This window comes from Hipposideros armiger, unplaced genomic scaffold (assembly GCF_001890085.2).
Source record: "Hipposideros armiger isolate ML-2016 unplaced genomic scaffold, ASM189008v1 scaffold_603, whole genome shotgun sequence".
Classification (NCBI taxonomy): Eukaryota; Metazoa; Chordata; class Mammalia; order Chiroptera; family Hipposideridae; genus Hipposideros; species Hipposideros armiger.
The window spans coordinates 211,132-225,754 of NW_017731953.1; positions in this window are offsets into that span (position 1 = coordinate 211,132).

Consider the following 14,623-nt stretch of genomic DNA (forward strand, 5'->3'; position numbering starts at 1 on the left):
AGTTTTTCTTGTTCATGTGTTTCAAGATTTGGGTTTTGTGCCACTGATTGAGAATAAGAAAAAGCCATTGTATTATAGAATATGAAATGTCACTTCATTTATTCATATTATCCCTAAAACAACGTTGGATCAAAGACGAAATACAAATAACAGAATATTTTTAACAACGGTGAAACCATTATATGTCAGAATTAGTGGCATACTACTAAAGCATTGCTTAGAGGTAAGTACATTAAATACTTATAACTATTTAATATAAAAATAAAATAATAATTTATACATCCAAATAAAGGAGTTGAGATGGGAACAAAATAAGCAGAAATAAAGCATTAACAAAATAAAAGTGGAATTGAGTTGGCAAAAAAATTTCAAAAACTGTTTTTTTCAAATACTATTGAAAAAAATAAAGAGCTAGCCCACCTAAACAAGAAAAAAAAAGGAGTAGATGCTAGAAATATCTAATGATAAACAAGAAAAAAAAGGAGTAGATGCTAATAGATGATAAGGGGAGAATAACCACAGCATCCGAGGAAATACAAAGAATAATAAGAAACTGTTTTTCTCAACTCAATACAAATAAATGTGAAAATGTGGATGACACCCCATTTTTCTGTCGGGAAAGGAATCCTTTTAATTGTGAGCGTGATCTGTAAGCCACTTGTTAAAGCCAGCAAACTCTGCCAGACTGGGTCCATGAATTGACTTCATGGAGGAGAGCTGCTTCAATAAAGTATCCACCTGCTCAGAACTGTTATATAAGGAAGAGGCACACTTTTACTGTGTTTGGTAAGTCATACATTTAGGGCAGTCTATTCATTTATAGAAGCTAGCCTATTCTAACTGTATTAGTTTGTATCACTGCATAACAAAATATTCTAAAATGTAGCAGCTTAAGATAACAATTATTATCTCACAGTTTCTAAGGATCAGGCATTCAAGAGCATTTAACAGGGTCGTTTTGACTTAGGGTCTTGCATGAGGTTATAATTACAGTTTCTGCAAGGGCTGCATCATCTGAAGCCATGACTGCATTGATGGAGCCATTCCTAAGAAGGCTCAGTTATATGGTTATTGGCTAGATAGAGTCTTCAGTTTCTTGCTTGCTGGAAACCTCTCTTTTCACCATGTAGACCTCACAGCGTCCTCGGATATAGAAGCTGGCTTCTGTTACAGTAAGTGCAGAGCGAGAGGTACCACAGTGTCTTTTATAACTTAGTCATGGAAATGACTTAACATTACTTGTGTTAAATTCTAATCATCACACAGATTATCCCTGATACAATGTAAAAGGGGAGAGGCTAGTTTCCCGGGCTTGCAATTTATGTAGCTGTAGAGAATCCGTGTTCAGAAAGGCATTGCAATTGATTTAATGCTCTGCTGATCTTGAAAATCTTAATAGTTTTATATTTGAATTTATGTTTTGCAGGTGATGTCTGATCAGACAATTTATAAATATTTCTATACACATGCATAAATAATATGGTTGACACTAAATTGCAAATAAAAAATACTGTGACGAGATGAGAGAGGGAGTTACCATGGAAGAAAGGAAAAACTTTACATTTTAGTACCTTTAATGGCAATTTTTGTTTTCTGCTTTTGAACTAGGGACACTTTATTCTCATATTGAACCAAACCTTGCAAATGGTAGCCAGCCCACAAAGGTGATACTTACAAAGATGTGAATATCAAGAGGTGGGAATTGTTGGGGGCCATTTTGAAGGCTGGCTACCACACTAATTAATACAAGAGGATAATCCTCCCCACCAAAAAACTATTTTTAACCTTATAGTGAAATTATATATGGATACATATATGTGTGTTTATGTTTATAAAATTTTGACTCATCAAAATATTCTCATAATGGTATTGACTATTTTGTGAGTGGATGTTCCCAAAGCTTAAAGAGCAAGCTAGGATAAGTGAATGCTGAAAAGATTAGGCACCATCTGTAAAAAAATTAAACACAATAATTAACCAAGTAAAGATCTATCTTGTTTTTATTATTACCATCCACCAGCGGTTTTTAAAATGTTGGTAACAAAGTACTCCTACTAGAAAAGAAAACTTTGTTGATCTAATTTCTACATTGCTTTGGTTACTGTTGAGTTCCAATAATATATTTTACTTCAAATCAACATAGTTTTATTACTTATTCTTTAATAAACATTGTATTTTACACAAAGTAAGTTCAGAGAACTCTGAGATAGTCAATCCCAGACACCTACAGACCCAGGGATACCCACTTTATTCAAGAATCTGTTTGTGATGGTTCAGAAATATTGAATTATTCAAGCTTGCTTTGGGTGCAATTTTATCTCCAACCTCTGTGATACTACCTATTCCTGTGGTGAGAACACTTAAGATTTACTCTGTTAGCAAGCTTCAAGTATACAATGTTGTATACTTCATACAACCATAATAAAGTATACACTATATTACATATTAGATTTCTTGAATTTATTCATCTTGTATAACTGAAACTTTACAATAAGGGTACTTCAGTTATTCTTAGAAACAATGGACTGCAAATGTGCTGGCATAGTTTTACAAAATACATCTAACCTGAAAAGCAGATTATTTCTAATGTACAAGGATAGAATATTCAAACACTAAAAATATACACATATTACAAAATCATGCATACAAAAGTAGTATTTGTTCAGTAGTGGCTCCCAAGGCAGGGCAGTGGGAGCTTAATATTCATTAAGTCATTTGACATTCTTAAGAATCATGCTACATGCAGAATTCCAAAGAGATAGCAAATGTTGTCTATGGGGAAGAATACGAGTGGTGATGTGTCTAAAGCACATTCAATAGATGTTTTGTATGCATTGTTATTTGTATGACCCATAATAATCCTAGGAGTTACTCCCACTTCATTGATGAGGAAATTGACCCTCAAAAGGTTTGAATTACTCAGCCAAGGTCACACACCTGGTAAACTGCAGACCGGGAATTTGCACGCAGTTATCTGGGAGCCTGAAGCCCATATGCGTTGGCTGCACAATACTGTCTTCCTCTTGGAATTTACAATCTATAATCAGGTAAGGAAGACACAAGTTTAACAGTTAAGTAACAACAAAAGACCAAATATGATTTTGTGCCACAATAAATGGTGTTTGTGTGTGTGTGTGTGTGTGTGAGTTGCACTGGCACGTGCATGTGTACAGTCACGGAAAGTAAGTACAATGTAGACAAATATAGTTGAAGAGGTTTTTGTTTCTTACTGCATTTGGTTTAGAGGACCTGCGTTTTATTCTAAACTGCTATAAAGTTGACCATCTTTCCTTCTCACTGTCTTCTCCATCCATCCACCAATGACTTCAGCCCTCTGTGAAGCATGAGGTAGACACAGCTCCTTTTCTCTAAGAGGCTGGCTTATCTAACTGATACGATAGCAAAATGCAGAACTATTGGTTCCTGTTAGGCAAAATTAAGGTGTGAAGTGCCGGGCTCATGTGCCACTTGTCTTTCTGTCCCTCTGTCACTCTGTCCTTTTCTTTGGCTTCCTTTGGAAGCCTCACATGTTTCTCTTTCCTCCAAGTCCAAACGCCCCATAGGACTAGCGTGTCCTGATAAGACCCCCTGGAAATGCACAGGAGGATGAATTAGAGGCATATTTTTGTTCTCGGGTCCAAGGGAACATTCTAATCCAGCTTTAATGAAATTTCAGTAGGTAGTTTGATCACTGTCTGATTTCTGAGCCCATTTCTCAATTTGCTCAGCACTCAGAAGGGAGGAATATATGATTATTTGGTTTAAAGGGACTCCAAAAGTGACCAGCTGTAGTAAGGATCTGACTTTTCTGGAAAAAGAACTTTCTCCCCAAGGAATGTCCCCCTTCTTTATAAATTATTATAACTTGGTAGTCATTTTCCATCTGTCTATATAACAAGTGAGCTCATAAATTTGTTTATGGTAGCGTTGGTGGATATGAGTGACCAGGGAGGAGACATAGATGTTAGATCACTTTTTTGCTTAGATGAAAAAATTCACTTATGAGCTGCTTTTGTCTGGAAAGCAGACACCCTGAGTCCAAGCAGGACAGTCACCTGAGAATATGCTAATTTCATGCAGGTATTTTCCTACTTCCTTCAGTTTTTAACACTAACTGAAATCTCACATAATGTATCTTTTAATATTTTATTTTTGTGGTTATTTTAATGATTTATGTGTTTTTTAATATTGCTTCTCTCAGTCCTTGATGCACAATAATTTTGAAAATGACAGTTTGTTCTGTTCCCACTTTGTTTAATGTGGTTTTAAATGCCTTAGCTTCACCGAGCTTAGCAATGAATTTCAACATTGAACTACAGGAATTTTTAATATATATTATTTTAAGTCAATCTTGGATAAATCATATTACTCAAATATTAATCGGATAAATTTCTACAAGTCTGCTTTTGTCTTCATAAGGAGAATCTAAATTAGTAAACATTTCCAGTCAGTGGTTCTTTGTACATGAAATACCTAAATTTGTAATCAGTCTCATACAAAATTGGTGTGATGCAAGAGCATTTGCATTACAGATATTTCACTCTGAAATGAAATTTTGTGCTATCTAACATTTGCAAAGGAAGTAAATAGGTGGGTTCTGCAAAGACCTTTGTTTACCAGAGAGAGAGAAAAAAAGAAGTAATTAAATAGTGGTGGAAAATAGGGCTTCTCCTTTGGGAAGCGCACTCATGCCTGACATTCTCCACATCACTCAGTAAGTACCTCCTCTTGTCTGGGTAGAGTGGCAGTGTAGAAAGCAGCTAATGAATGCGAGGCCAAATTGAACCTCTTTGCTTGGCAGATTTCCCTCCATCTCTATTAGCTGGGAAGAGAAAAACACTTTTTTTGACCTTTTTAAATAGCTAGGCTTCAAAATAATTTTAGAATTTGCATATTTTACGCATGTTTTCCCTGAACCCTGAGCACGTATAATACAAATACATAGTAATAATTCTTACCCTGTTATCTTATTTTAAATAACAAAAGTGAGATAAGTGAGCACCTTGAGACAGGACACAGGTCTTAATGCTGGCATGCTCACAATGATAATAGTACTCATCTCAGAGAAAATAGTTCAAAAATGCTACTTGGATTATAAAATAAATGAATCATATAAAGAAGAAGAGAAACATGAATTTACAAATGCAACTGGGGATAAACATGTTAAATATATAGTAGCTGGCTTTTGGCAAGAAACTTTAATTGGGTTTATTTTTAAGTCAATCATTCACTTTTTAAACAATATATGTTATTTTAGTGTCTCAAGTAATATACTAGCTGGAAGATATATCTAAGTGAATTTTCAAAGTGAACATAGAAAGCTGGAAAAAGGACGTATAACAAACAGACCTTGACTGATCCCTGAAAAAGAAAAGATGTCATCATAAAAACATTTTAAGTAACTGTGAGTTATTTATAATAATGACATTTATGTTATATTAGTAAGCAAATTGTTTGGTACAGTGTAAGACAACTCCCACTGTACCTAACTGATAAATCTAACAGACTCAAATACATACTGCAGACACTGTAAGTAATAGTTAAACAGAAATATCTATAGAATATAACATATACATCGGCCTGCCTGTTCCCTTCACACATTATCCAAAAGTCCAGATTTCTCTTTTAATCTCATATCCTCAGACCTGTTGAAAACAATGTGTCCTTTTATAGGGGACAGAGGTGCCATATGATGAGGTTCAAATCTAATAGTCACAAAATTGGATACTGTTTGTAATGCATTAGCAAACAATAGATCATAGTCCAGGCCTTTAATACAGGAAACACAGTCCTGTTTTGAAATTTGGTGACAATTCAGGCATACTGAGTTTTTCTTAGAATCGGTTAATGCTAAAATGAAAATGACATGAAAATCTTCCAATTCAGGGAGAAAAAGAATCATGATATGCTTCTGCTAAGTCTAAACAGCCTCATTTCCTTCTGCAGTTCCTTTGTACATCAGTCCTCTCAGATATCAGCCATAAGGCTAGTCAAACTTGCTGGAAAGCTAGAGTGATCCTCTGTTCATGTTTTCCTAAAACCATTCCTAAATTTGCTTTATGGTCCCAGCATAATTATTAATGAAGCCAAGTTTTACTACCCGAAGTGTCTCAGTCTGGATGATAAATTATATAGTTACATTAGTTTTGGTTAAGGCAACAAATAGGAAATTCTATTAATGATATGGGTTTGTTGCTATTGAGATTTAACTAAGCAAGTTTTAATAATACAGCAATTTTCCATGAAGTAAGCTCACTTTTAAAGGGGCAAAAAAAATGCTTTATTAAATAAAATTACTTTTTATATTTTGCAGTTCTTTCCAGCAGCTGGAATTTTTTTTTTAAAGGATTTTTATTGGGGAATTGGGGGAAGGGGAACAGACAAGTTGCTATCCTTTTGTTCTTCAGTCTAGTTGTAGAAGACATTGCTTCACTGGCCCAAGTTGGCACCATCATTGTGCTCTTCCCAGGCGAGGCAGATCAGTCGCCTGCTTCTGGACCGCCGCTCATGCTGGCTGCTGGCTACACACGGTAGCCCCTGGCAACCCATCTGCCGGCGCTGGTGACTCACGGCAGCCCAGCTCCAGGTTGAGCTGCTGCTCAGCATCTTAGCTGTAGAGGGCAGTGTCACTGGCCCTCATATGTGGGATCCGAACTGGGGCCCTCTGACATCCCAAGCCAGGTCTTAACCAACGCGCCACTCGGCCAGCCCTGGAATTTTTTTTTTTTTTAAGTCCAATTGGGATTTAAAAAAAAAAAAAAGGTCAAGAAAATTCCTAGAAGACTCTTTGTTTTTTAAAACATGACTTTATTTGAGGCATCAGGCTATGGTTGACTCCCTTCCTACCCAGAGAATGACACTCTCCATCAAGTCTTTGGCCATAATTCCACAGTAGACATTAGTGTATCATTCTGTTCATGTGTGATTGAGTGTACAGTGTTAGGTCTGCTCTGTGAGCTGCCATCCATCAGAGACAAAGTTTGTTTCCCCTGTGTTATAATATCCACGACAATGCCCAAGTAGCGAGGCGACAACGCCACTATGCACAAAATATTATCAGTAGAGTTGGCGTTAAGGTAAATATGCAGAACCACGTATCACCACAGTTATATTCTGATTCCATTAACATTTATAACCTATAATGCACCAGGCATGTCGACACAAATTTTTTATTTGATCCTAATAAGAACCTGTGAGGTCTGTGTTATTTTATAGATGGGAAAATAAAGAGCCACAGAGATTAAGTGACTTCCTGGAAGTGACTGAGCTGGTGATTGAAAGCCGGTTGATTCACATCCAGGCTGGTTGATTCCGCATGGGTGCACTTCCTGCCCCACCTTACTTACATCTCCAGCTCTAGTCTTTGATATTTGGCTGAGGAGAGAGTTTTTAGGAGGGCAGAAAACCATTTCTGTCTAGACTAAAATAAGAATCCCTACGTGGAGGTAAAATTGAATATTCCTATTTTACTTGAAAAATCTTCAACACTTGCCTTAGGAAGAAAATGGGCAGACAGCACCATCTTTCTCTTCTTTCCTTCTTCCGTCTGCCCTTCACAATTTTCTGAAAGCCATTGTACATTTCAGTGGGAAGACTCTCTATTAGTGTGCTGCCTCAAGACAGACTTACCTTCTGCATTTCATTCATTTATTTATTTGTTTCTTTCTTTATTTTTAAAGGTTTTTATTGGGGATTGGGGAGGGGAACAGCGTTGGGAAATTGGGGAAGGGGAACATTCTGTTTTTCCAGGACCATTAGCTCCAAGTCAAATTATTGTCCCCTTCAGTCTTAGTTGTGGCGGGCACAGGCTCAGCTCCAAGACCAGTCACCACTTTCAATCTATAATAGTCGCGGGGAGGGGAGGGGGCTCAGCACACCATCCCATGAGGGAGTCAAACTGGAAACCTTGCTGCTAAGAGCACGTGCTCTCACCAGCTGAGCCATCCTGCCACCTGTTGGCAGTTCAGCGGCAGCTCAGCTCTGGCACAGCTCCCTGGCCCATGTGGGAATCGAACCAGTGACCCGGTTGCTCAGAGCTCGCACTCTTAACCAACTGAGCCACTAAGCTGGCCCCTCATTTATTTATTTATTTGTTTATTTTTTGAAGCTGTAAACTGGCGAAGTTATTCAGTCTTCTCAATTACAAAACTGAAAAGTTGGCTCCAAAATTTTATAAAAGAGTATCAGGAATCCAAAGAGGGTGGGGAAATTGGAGATTCTTTTCATCTAATTTCCAAGGATCAATGAATCATTTGGTTATAGAGCTATTTGAAGTATCGTTGACAAATATTTTAAAAGTCCTGGGTTACCTGCAGTCATGGCTGCCATGGGTGTCATAAATTCTTCCCATGTGGCATGCAAGATTGTTCATACTTTGGACCAAGAGAACTCAGGGCCCTTGAAAGACTCCGCAGTCTTGCTGCTGTCCAAAAGACTGCCACATCAGAAGGCCTCTCACACTGATGAGCAGGCTCGAACAGTCCTTCTTGGGTCACATCCATTGATGGTTCCTGCAGGGCTGCCTGGTGACTAAAGCTCAAGGCTTCAGTTGCCTCAAAGGGAGGGTTTGGGAGCTTCAGTTTCCTATAGCTCTTTGAACTACAAAGGAGCACATTAATTCCCATCACACCAGAACTAGCTCTGGGGAAACAAATGCTAGGTAAGGTGTTTTCACAAAAGACACTTTCAGGGTTGGCTACTGGAACTGGCCTATGAGGGAACTTGGGTGGGGGTGGGGATGATTTCATATTCACATAAAACCACACATTGTAAGGGGCTGGTGGACTGTTGATCGTGGGAATTCAGCGCTAAGTACGCAGAGAGAGATGAAACAGGTCTTCAGGCTTCCCATGCACACCTCAACACCTGGCCTCTGAGCCCTTTGATGAGGACACTGAAAAGCAAAAGCTGAGCAGAGATGTGCCTCCCCTCACCCCCCAGCAAAAATGATCTGGGGAGTGCCACAGGCTTCTCAACTTTCTGGGGGCTGGAGGTTGAGGGTGTGTGTGTGTGTGTGTTCTGTATGGTGGTAGATACAGGACTCTATGTATTTGTCATAGAACTTTACATCGCAAAGAATGAAGTATTTATAGTATGTATTAATAAAATGTTTCCTCAATTGACTAGGATGTGAAAAGAACCCCAAATGGAATAGAAACTGCAGCAAATGAATCTAACTGTATTACACATGAGTAACATAACACTGAAGGAGGTGGAAGAGGAAAGAAGAAACCTAATTCACTTTGCAAAATGGTATTTTGACAGAATGATGTGGAACTAAAGATAAAAAGAACTGTATACAAATAATGTACTTAGCTTAGTAAATTTGTTTCTCACAAGGGTATGGATTCATAATTCAGAAACTACTTCTGTGTATACTGGAGTTAGACGAATACATGCATATGCGTCTATTGTAAACAACGAGTGCCAGTTTTCTCACTGCCTGTTGTAAACAGAAGTGAAATACAAGGAAAGGGAGAAGGCTAGAATAAATCCTGTAGTGTTGGATGGGAATTGTAGGCATCAATATGAGCTCTTGGTTTTTAATATGTATAAAGATAGATAAAGAAATAAATTTAGATCAGTGTGTATATGCGGGTTAGTAGACGTACACACATATATTCTGAAGCTCTGTCCGTTGAGAGGGACTAGAAGTGGTGACACCCCAGGAGCAATGAGCATGACTGCCACACAGATTTTGGTCTCTAATATCATTATCTAATAAAAGAAACCAGGGTTTTTCCAGGGTTACGGTTGTTGTAGGGCTGGGACAGAAAGTGTAGATGAGACTCTCACCTCTTGCAGTGGCAGCATGTGAGGCAATTCTCTAAAAAAAGATAAGGGCTTGTTGAAAGGGCACAGGAGCCAAACTGAAAAGATTTCCAAAGGTCAAAGCTAGAATAATTTACAAAAGAAAAAAGTAGAATTGGATTATAACCCATAGAATGAAATAAGCACCTCTGAGGCCATACTGATATAAATATTTGAGTAAATATTTGAATAGAGAAGAGACAGCTCTTCCTTAGAGAAGAATCCTGATTAATAAGTGAAAAACTAATGAGGAAAATAGGAAATCACCATTAGAATACCACAAGAAATTATTGCAGGCAATATCCACTGATGGATACTAAAATTATTTGGTGAAAATTTGAGGAGAAACACAACATTTGCATTTGAAAGTACCTCTTCCAAAATATGAATTAATTACAAAGGAGCAAACAGAAACTTTAGAGTGGAGAAACCTGGCAGGCACCACTTTTATCAAGGTTAACAGAACCCATGAAATGTCAACATCATCTATTCCTTGATAAGATCTACTGGGAACACACATTACCTCTGGTTCCATTCTTGCCCAGAGTACATAACCTCAATCTAATCATGAGAACATGTCCAACAAAATCAAACTGATGAACATTCTGCAAAATAACTGACCAGGACTCTTCAGAAGTGTCTATTTCATCACACGTCACAGGTCAGAGGAGACCACACAGACATGACAACTATTGGGTTGTCAGAAAAGTCATGACGTATTTTTTCTGTTTTTTGTTGCAAAAATGTGTCATGACTTTTCCGACAACCCAGTAAATGCAACATGAGATTCTGAAGAGGAACCTGGAACAGGAAAAGGATATAAATAAAACCTGGAGAAATGTGAATAAAGTCTGTGGTTTAGTTAATAGTATTGTATCAATGTCGATTTCTTAGTTTTGGTCATTTTACTAAGGCCATTCAAGGTATTAATATTAAGGAAAGTTATGTGGAGGATTTAAGGTAACTCTCAGTGCTATTTGTGCAAGTTTTCTGTAAGTCTTTCAAAGCAACAAATTTTTAAACTGGGACAAAATGTACCAGATATCTTTGGCAAGTGAAAATATAAAATAATTTGTATTTTATCCTTCATACTTTTCTGTTTTCTAAAATCTCTGTAATCATCATGTGTATTCAGGAAAAGATATGTTATTTTCATTTTTGGTCTGGAAATTCCTTATGTGTGGCTTTGGTGGAAAGAAAAAAATAACAAATTGGGTTTTATTTTAATAAGATAATATAAAATGTTATATCATGTGTTAGAAAGTATCTGAAAGCTGTAACAGCAAAAGAAACTTGGCTTTTGATAGGAGACATACCATCCAGTTAATGCTGTTTTTGTATAGATACTTCAATTGTCATTGAATCACTCTTTATGATCTAATTACCAGCAGACAGCTTACCATTCCTGAAAGGTGAAGTGATCCCAAATATAATGAGCATATGTGGAAAATGCTACCTTCTCTTGAAAAGTTGAAGAATGTCATGATACTATCTCTTAATATTATGCTTAGCCATAATGCCATGCATTGATTTTCAGTTTTCAAAGTAGTAGGAGTCTACAAAATATACTTGTTAAAGAGAAAACTTACATCTTTCTTGGGAGTTTTGGAAGGCACTGTAGGATTTCATTATTCTGACATGTTATATAATTCTGTGGCTGTGATAGATGGAACCGAAAAGAAGCCAATTTCCTTTTTGGCTTCTAGACAATGAATGCCAAGGAAGAGCTGAAATGAGCAGAAACAGACGTCCACTGTTGTCATACTCAGAGCCTGAAGGATCTACTGTGAACAAAAACCTACCTCTTGGTTTCTAACTAACTCAAAAATTTTGTTTAAAGTTGAAGTAAATATGATTTCAAGAGAGTTGCAGAAAAACTGGGCAGATAATCAGCAGATATAATGGAAGGCTTATATGATACAAAACCCAAATCATTCTTTTATTCTTATTTTGCCCCCGCCCCCTTATATCCAGAACAATTTTTCACTTTTGTAAAAAGGATGTTAAGTTTTTACTTTCAAAACTAGAGTAAATATGACAAGATTATTTTGAGAGCTTTACTAAACAGGATACATTTGAAAGGTATCTACTTATGGTATACATACATATAATATTCACTTTAAGCTGTGTAGTGACAATTTAAACAATTTAAAATAATGCTTTGATGCCATCAGCTTTATTTATCCACTAGTCAAGTTGAATGTAGGCAGGATCTCGAACAGTTTTCTGGGTAACTGTAAAAGACAAAAATTAATTTTATTGCAATTTAAGAAATAAGGATTAGTTTTAGCATTACAGTGATTTTTTTGTTGAACATTTTATCTCATCTTGATCATTTGTGTCCTTAATAAAAGTGTCCTCATTTGATGATGAACACTTGGATACATCAGCCTGGTCTCCTATAGATCATTTTGGGTTTTTTTTTTTTAGGTTAGAATTCTTTACTTTTATTTTTTTATTAGTTTCAGGTGTACAAAACAATGTAATAGGTAGGCATTTACACCCCTCACAAAGTGATAACCCACCTCCCCCAATCTTCCTGTAGATATTTTTGTTTAAAGATCATAACATGGGATGCAGATCTGTTCACTGTTCACAGAGCTTTCACCTCTATGGTGATGGAACAATTCTCCTTCACAATGACGTAGAATCTGCTGTAACATGTGAACTGGGATCATACTTGGGATATTTCTTGTCTTTAATACATGTTTGTCCTCATAAGTAAGAATTTTATGCATGTTGAGTCAGGAGGTTGTTAAAGAGTACAATTCAACTGAATACATTTAAAGATCTAATTGGCCTTATTAAGTGATTCACAAATCTATTGTAGCAGCAGCTTATCTAGCAATTAGGAGGGCGCTGGGGGGTGGGGTTGTACAAAAACAAAGTTTTTCATAAGAAAAAGGGTGGGGCAAGAGAAAAGGAAATAAAGGATTATTTTTAGGCCAGGACAACTTTTTTGGGGAGAAAGGGAGGGAAAGGTTTTTTATCACACAGATTGTCTTTTCTTTCTGTGGGGCATGGAGAGGGCCATGTGACAGATTACCTCATTCAATTCCAGAATGGTTGATTAAGATGATGTTTCTGGGAGAGGCTGAAACAGCAATTAGGTCAGGAATGAAATCTAGGTTTGGCATCATGGGCTTTAGCACAAGTGATGCCATTTTGGGCCTGTGGTTTTCTCTGTAACAAGCCTATTGCCTGGTGCTTGACAGGAGTACTTGATCAAAATGTTACGCGGAGCTTAGTGGTGGAGTTTAGTTGTTGCGTCTTTTACAGATGGCTGTATTTGGATGGTCTGTGATCGCCTGTTTTCCTCAGAGCAATTTTTCAGTAAAGTTAACGAGACACAGAAAATGTCCACACACCTCAAGGGGCATCAAGCTGAAAACTTTTATACGTAAGGTAAAAGTTGTTCAGCTCAGCCTGGGTAATTTAGCAACTTTGGCTACCACTCTGTGAGACCAAGCAACTGAACTTGGATATTATCTTGACTAAAAGGAATATATTGTTAAATTAATTATTTTGGTGAAAAGTCAGCACAGTGCAGATAGTTAACTATTAATTACATTTTAGAAAGGCAAATATCGGTCTTGCTTTTATTTGAATGTCTTAGAGTTGATGACCAATTCCAAGGTTACACATTCCTAGGTAGCTGTATTCAGCATGATTTTTCCCCCTCCTCTTTGATAATGTCTCAGGCGATTAGGTTTAAGTGATTATATTAACCCTAATAATGTATTTTCCCAAAGGCCCTTATTGGTTGCTCTTTTACTCACTACATTTTATTCCATTGAAATTCACCACAACTGTTACCATTTGTCCAGTGAAGTGTTTGTGTGTAAAGCAGGATGACTATCTGAGTGTGTGTAGGTGGGAGTGGGTCAGAGAGTGGGGACAGAGAACCACTGGATGTGCTGGGGGTGTTTTTTATGTGCCATCTCATTACGTCGGCCTCCGACCATTGCACTTGCTGTTTCCTCTGCCCAGCTGACCTTTCCCCAAAGCTCTTTTCTTGGCTGGTTCGTCTCCATTCTTCCCTTCTCAGCTCCTCCAACAGACCTTCTCTAGCCATTCTGTCTAAAGTGGTCTTCCCACTAACTCCCTCTACTTATTTGCTCCTTTATCAAAATATGCTTGTTTTGTGTATGTGTGGCTTCTCTCTTACCTGCTCTGTGCTTCATTGTGTCCCTAAGGCCTGGTAAAGTGCATGGCACATGGAGAGGCTAATTAAATGTTTCATTTAACGAGTAGATGAGCGATCCGCTCAACAGTACTGTGATAGAGACAGGAGTATCCCCAGTTCACAGAAAAGAAGACAGAGACAGAGAGATTAGAATGAATTGCCATACAGCTAAAACTGGAAAAGCTAAAATTTAGACCTCTGCATTTCTGACTCAAAGAGTTTCTCCTGTTCCACCAAAGCTTCACTTAGTTGGCTTTTTAAGATCTTTGGGTAAATTACTTTCTTAAAATTGCCATAATGTCATTAATCGCTATGCAGGAGATTGTTCTCATATATTTACCTTGAATCAGCTGCACAGGGCCTGGGAAAAAATGTTTGAATGAGCTGATATAGCACATACGTCTATGCAGTGAAGGTGCAATTTATCTGGCTTCTAACTTTCTTTGGCCTAAAAATATTTAATGTTTTGAATGACAATCTTTTTTTTTTTTTAAGATTTTTATTGGGGAATTGGGGGATGGGAACAGCGCTGGAGAATTGGGGAAGGGGAACAGACAAGTTGCTGTCGTTTTTGTTCTTCAGTCTAGTTGTGGAGGACGTTGCTTCACTGGCCCAAGTTGGCACCAT